The sequence below is a fragment of the Sciurus vulgaris genome (assembly GCF_902686455.1).
Source record: "Sciurus vulgaris genome assembly, chromosome: 2".
In the NCBI taxonomy this organism is placed as follows: Eukaryota; Metazoa; Chordata; class Mammalia; order Rodentia; family Sciuridae; genus Sciurus; species Sciurus vulgaris.
This window is the reverse complement of record NC_136462.1, coordinates 178372923-178380272: the sequence shown is the minus strand read 5'-3', so window position 1 is coordinate 178380272 and position 7350 is coordinate 178372923.

The window sequence follows — 7350 nt, the reverse complement described above, 5'->3', positions numbered from 1 at the left end:
TTCCATGGTGGGGACTGATACAGCCGAGTCTGTGCCCCGGCGTCCCGAGGCCACATAGTAGGTGATTGGAGACGAGAAGGCGGCACATAGATGGTGTTGTCACACAAACATCCATGTGGGCCACGCAAAAGCTGAGAAGAGTTGAGGACCTGATATCAGGGTTTTCTAGAGTGAGTGCACGAGTGTGAGATGAGCCTCAACCCTGAGAGAATCTCCACCACAAAATCAGGAATCCACCCGGCAGATAAGACCGACTATTCGCCCACCCCTCAGCCGCCTCGAGGGTATAAATCGGCCTAGGGGAACCGGCGTACTCCCCAACCTAAAGTCTGGTGATAAATGCAGAGCAGAGCAACCGGGCACAATGGAAGGTGGAGCGGTGTCCGGGGGGCACTGGGGCTTAGATGGGGTTCCACTCGCGACAGTGGAAGGAGCCATCCCAAGTCACGGCACCAGATGTAAGGAATCCCACGGAAACCATGCGGGACACGGGAAATCACATAAGGGAATTTATTAAGCAAACAGAGTGTCTCCCTGTGGGTAACAGAGAAAATGAGAGGAAAATAGAAAGGAAAAGAACGGGCGTGCGCGAGAGAGAGAGTGGAAAGCCAGGAGGATAGAGAAAAGTGTGTAGGACAGACAGAAGAATGGGAAAAGATGGCGGGGAAGCTACAGTAAACAGTTGAATTCTGCCGGGCTAACAGGGGACCAATATCGGAGAAGGATACTTGCAAGCTGACTGATGAACCAATAGCTAGCCAGGATGTTCACAGATTGACAAGTGGTTGGGAGGCGGGGAAAATGGCTGTACCTGATGGGCGGGGGAGCAGCTTTATACATTACAGGAGGATCACAAGTTGGAGGCTAGCCTGGTCAACTTAGTGAGACCTTGTTTCAAAAATAAAAAGGGCTGGGGATGTAGCTCAGAGATAGAGTGCTTGTCTACCATTCATAAGGCCCCCGTTTGATTTGATCCCCAGTACCACACACAGTCACACACATAATCACACACACACATACACACACAAGAACATCCTAAAGAATACACACGTGCGCACACACACAATTAAAACTAATAATAAATAAGTTCCCTTTCTATTTTATGGAGTAGATAGTTTGAGATATTATCTGGGCTGGTGGGTTTTCTCTCCTCTCATATCCAACCCTTGCCAGGAAGCCAGCCAGGTCAGTTGCTGTGATTATTACTTTTTGCGCATTTTAAGGATGAGAGAAATGCTAAGTGTCTTGTCCAAGGTCAAAGAGCCACATGGCGTTGGTTCCTGAACTTGGGTCTCCAGAGAACAAGGTTTTTCCCTTCTAGGAGGAATGAGTCCCTGCGCCTCAGAGTCTCCAGGAGACACACCTAGAGCAGACACACAGAGCAGTCGTGAGAAGCAGCAAAACGATTTGAGTATTAAGTGTACCTAACAGGCATGGGGGTCTTGGTGCTCCAACAGGGGCGTGAGAGAGGGCTCAGGCAGAGAGGTCTCCACGTGTGTTGGGGTCTTTAGCCCCCTTGCTCTTCTCCACCAGCAGCAAGGGAAGAGGACACTCCCCAACAACGCCAGACCGAGAAAGGTAGGGCTGACTGCCTGCACCCAGCCCTCTGGGCGGAGGACAATCAGACGCATCAGGGAGACCAGTCACAGCAGGAACTCGTTTATTGAGGAAGTCACACAGCTTTTATGTAGGGTGGGGGCTAGGTGGGAACCAATCAGTTTAAAGGTCAGCAAGGCACGGTGGGGGGGGGAGTTCATGCAGGCGAGTGTCCCATAGGACTATATGGCCAGTATGAGCTGATCACGTTCGTGGAACTGTTGTTAACCAATCCCTGATGGTGGTCCAATTTATCATCATTAACCTTTGAAACCGCCTTTGAGACCTTGATCTTGCTCACCCGCCAGGGAGTAAGAAGTCAGCCTGAGTTAGTTAACGTGTCATTAGTCCCAACACACATGGGGCTCAGGAAATGAAGTTCAGTTGCACGTGCTGACATCGCTGGGGAGTGTGAGGGGTGAATGGGAGGCTGAGCCTCCCCTGGGAGCCTCCCGCTGCAACATCGGGCTGCTGGGAAGCTAAACACAGCTTGTGAGCCACAGGAACTAGGATTCTACATCAGGACAGCTCTGGAATATCCCACCATGACCAAAAAGCAACACGAACTTTCATGCTCTATGAGGTTCTGCCTCCTTTGAGGTTTTTACAGCACTTGTGAAACTAGAATCCTGCCGGGCGCGGTGGTGCACACCTGTAATCCCAGTGACTTGGGAGGCTGAGGTAGGAGGATTGCAAGTACAAGGCCAGCCTCAGTAACTTAGCAAGGCCCTCAGTAACTTAGTGAGGCCCTGTCTCAAAACAAAACATAAACATAGCTTCAATGGTAAAGCACCCCTGGGTTCGAACCCTTGTACCAGAAGAAATAAATTAATTAATGGCAGAGTATTAAAAAAATTCTAGAATTTTTAAATTTAGAGGAAGAATTTTTGATTAGATGAGTATACAAGTATAAAAAATGTTGGTTTACATAAGGTATAGAAAAATCCTTAAAGGATAACACATTTTTAATAATCGAGCAGTAAACTGGAACCCCTTCCTCTCCCCACACGGAACCCTATCAGACATGAAGAGAATTCCACAGCTCTGAGCACCCAGACCAGCCTCTCTCACTGGCTCTGCTCTGGGGCTCCTGCTCCAGTTCTGTGTCTCAAACGCCCTCGCACTCCACAGCACCAAAATCAAGTGGCCTCTTCTTCTTGCCCCATCGTCTGCCCAGCTTCCTGCTGCCTTTCCTTCTTGTCCTGATTCCAGGGGTATCAGGGCCTCGGGCCTCTCTCTGTTCCTTTCTCTCTTTTCCTCTATCCCAAATGTTGATTCTTTTGTTTGTTGGTTCACTCGTTTATTGAGATTTCTTTTTGTTGTGTCGGGGGACTGAAGAACCCAGGGCCTTGCACGTGCTAAGCACAAGCTCTACTACTCGGACGCACTGCATCGTTAGCACAAAAAGACCTGGCAGGACACAAACCTCACGCTTCATCTCAGCTCTTTATTCAGGGGATGAAATGGTGACATGGACCCACTCTCCAGATGGAGGATGAGCCCCTGAAAAAAGAAAGGGCCTGGGTTTATGCAGGTTATTCTGAGGGGTGGTCTAGGGAACACGTGTCAGTTTGCTCGGACAGTCAGGAATGTGAGCTTTGTGGTCAAGGTCCGTGGGAAGGGTCTGAGGAGGATTTACTTTGGAGGAGATTATGCCTCCTAGAGACTGTTTCTTTTGGGGATGATAAGACATCCTCTTTGCCTGCAGCCAGCTCCTGGAAAACATTGTCTTGGGAGATGAAGGCTGTCCATGCGTGGCCTTTTTTTGACTCCCTTTTCTTTTTCTCAGGCCTCATTATTTGGGGAATTTCTTATTCTCCATATCCATTATACATCCCCAGCCAGAAATATTTCAGGGCATCAAAAATGCATCCGTCAAGCCAGGCACAGTGGCACCTGCCTGGATTCCCAGTGACTCAGGAGACTGAGGCAGGGTTTCACATTTGGAAGTTTATAGTGGCAGGAGAGGTCAATCCTGCCTCCAAGTCTGAATCTTGGAGACCACCCTCTCTTCCAGTGTTGCGTAAGGGCCCAAAGCACTGCGGAATATATTTAAAGGGGTGATGCCTATTGGATTGGCCCCAGGGCCAGACTCCTGGCCTCGAACTTGTGATCCTCCTGCCTCAGCCTCCTGAGTTGCTGGGATTACAGGCGTGTATCATGGCGCCAGCTTGCAGTTTTTTTATATAGAAGAAAATGAAGCTTATTGAGTTGAACCACCCATTCAAAGCTATATAGCTGATACAAGGCAGGACCAGGGTTTTAATCCAAGTTTTTCTTTCATACTATAATATAGCACTTACTGTATAGAAAAATGGCTGAATAAATTGCACTTACTATTTTAGCCAAATTCATGGGTAAAACCTCAGACATGGTCTCTTATTCTTATATAGCAATATCTATCTTTCATGATCTTAATACATGACAAAGAAAATCCTTTGTGTTCCTCTCATGAAAACGAAGTGTTAGCAAGATAACAATAATAAGCTATTCTTGTTCGTGGTTCCAATAATTTAGGAGCTACTACTCAGAACAAGAGGCCCTCTGATTCAAATATAAAAATGATTCAAATACAAGAGTATTCTAGTCACAAACACAAAGATCTAAAATCCCACTTTATGCCATTTCTGTATAGTAAGAAGAGAAGACGAATCTTAAAGAGACAGGACCACCATAAGGACAAAGGGCAGGTGCACTCCCAAGGTCTTAACTCTGACCTATTACCCACCAAAAGTATGGCATGAATGGCCCTCCTCAGCCCCCCAGCAATCCTATCCACTAGACACCAGGTGCATCACGAAAGCCAGGAAGTCTTTACCATGATGTCTCCAAGAATAAACTAGGCGAGAGAGTAAGGATGTTGGGGATTACCTTAACCTGTGGCTCATGAAAAGCCTGGAATGCATTTTCTTCCACCCAAGTGCTCTCTCAGCTGCAAGAGCCCAGCCTTGTCCCAGGCCAGGATGTCAGTGTGGGATGGTGGCCCCCATAGAGGGAACACAGAAGTCCCTGGATAACTCACTATTCATTCTTCAAGGCCAGAATGATTGCACAATGCCCACGACCAGTAGAAAGATTAAAAAAAAAAAAAAAAAATATATATATTTAGATGTTGATAGACCTTTATTTTATTCATTTATTTATATGCAGTGTTGAGAATCGAACCCAATGCCTCACACATGCTAGACAAGTGCTCTACCACTGAGCCACAACCCCAACCCCAGATTTTTTTTAAGCAAGCAAACAGGAATTTTATTAAAAATAAAGGTGAAAGAAAGACCCAAAACTCTGGGCACAGTGTGCCTGGGAGAGGCAAGAGTGTCTGCCCCCTTCATTTATGGGGGGCCAGCCTGATTTCTCCTCTTCTTCTCGATGGGAACCCCACTGCCCGCTGTGGGCTCCCATTAAGGCCTTGCCCGTGTGTTTGCCCTCACTGACAGGCAAACCGTCAAGTCAGGAGTTCCCATCTCCTGGACCATTAAGAGTGGCCAAAGGATTAGCAAACTGCTGCACCAGCCTGGGGGTTGCAGATAAAACACAGGACGCCAACATTCTAACTCAACCGACTGTACTGAATTTCAGTTTTCTCAATCTGGCCCACTGTTTTTTTTTGTGTGTGTGAATAAAACTTTATTGAACACACACACACACACACACACACACACACACACACAAAAGAGTGGCGGACATCCCAGAGACGTAGATGAATGCAGTTCAGGTGAAGGGGAGTCTCTGTTTAGTCTGAGAAGCAATCAGGACATTTTGTCTCAGTCTCTCATACCAGATAGGGTGAAGGTATTTTAGGAGCATCTTCTGTCCTGTTGAACACAGCTGTGGGTTCCCATCAGTAATAAACACAAGGAATTCAGGTTGTTCTTTTGTTTTGGAACCTTATTTTGCTAGTCAGTTTCCACAGGAGCAAACTTGAGGGCATATATGATAGGGCTCTTTAATCTCCCTCCCTTCTCTTCCACGCCCCTTTCTTCCCATCCCTCCCTCCCTCCCCCCTTCTCTTCTGCCCTCCCTCCTTCCCACCCCTCCCTTCTCTTCCACTTTCCTTCCCCACTTCTTCCCTTCCTCCATCCCTCCCTCCCCCCTTCCCTTCTTTTCTTCCATCCTTCCTTCCAAGGACACCTCAGCTTCTCTGCAGTCCTTTCTCAAAGGAGAGGAAATTGGTTCCATTCCCGGAGACTGATTTCCTCACTAGTCATCTTTGGAAGTGAGTCCCTTGTCAATATATGTAGAGGGTTGAGTTAATTATGGCAAATTTATCATATTGGTCTGATGCAGGGTCCTCCTATTGTTTTACTTAACTGATTTATTGACTTCTATGGTCATTATCAACCTTCATGAACCCTCCACGGACACCTCTCCTGATGTTTTAACGTGTCTGCTCTATTATAGGTGTATTGGCGCAAGCTTTTACCAAGTCAACTTTGTTGAGATGTGATTTATATAAAATAAAATGCACCCCTTTTAAGTGTGCAAATGTCAATGGGCTTTGGCTCCTGGGTGCGGAGCACTCTGATCATTGTGGAACTGTCCTTGCACCCATCTCAACCAATGCCCACCTCCTCCCACCAACCCCAGGCCACCTCTGTTAAGGTTTTGTCACCGTGGATTAGAATTGTGTTTATAAAGGTTCATATGTGGACTCAGTCTGTATGTTCTCTTCTGGGCTGGCTTTTTTCATTCAGTTTAATGCTTTTAGATCATCTATATTGTGTGAAACAATGCTTAATTCCTGGTTGCCGGTGATTATTTATTGCATGGATACACCATGACCTATTTGCTTACTAGCCGATGGATATTTAGCTTGTTCTCTTATGAAGAATACAGTCGCAACGGGAACTCAAGGTTTGGTGTAGACAGAGGTCTTTGTTTCTCTTTGATAAATGCATGGCAGCAGAATTTCTGGGTTGCATGGTAGGTGACCTTATACCAAACCGTCAAGCCGTTTTCCCACATGGTCACACACTGGCGATCAGCAGTAGTTGCTAATGTCCATCCGTGTTTGTGTGCGTCTGATTCTCCAGCGTGTTGTGGCTGCAGTTATGCAGTTCTCCACGGTGTGTTCATGCAACACATTTTTTTTTTTTTTTTGTAGTATTGGGGATTGAACCCAGGGGTGCCCTTTATTATTTTTGAGACGAGGTCTCACTAAGTTTCCCAGGCTGTCCTTGAACTTGTGATTCTCCTGCCGCAGCCTCCTGAGTCAGTGGGATCAAAGGTATGTGCTACCTCGTCTGACTGCACCCGTCACATTTACCTTCCAATTCTCAGATGGAATCTAGGTCATCTTCAATGCCCTGACACTATAAACCTTGCTTCAACAGATATTAAAAAAATATACATATATATATATGTATATTATATATATATAATAGATATATGTATGTATATATATGTATATATATATATATATATATATATATATATATATATATATATATATATTGGGGATTTTGGATTCACTTTAACCACTGAGCTACATCCCTAGCCCTTCTTGTTTTTCATTTTCAGACAGGGGTCTCACTAACTTGGCCATGCTGACCTTGAACTTGTGATCCTCCTGTCTCCACCTCCCAAGGTGCTGGGATGACAGGTGTGCCCCACAGTGCCCACAGACATCGATGAGATGTACAAATGGATAACATTTCTCTTATGGACAGACACATGGGGATTTCTTTGGCATATATACTCAAAGTGGAACTTTGGATCAGGAAAAAATGCTTATCTAAATTGGACCAAAGT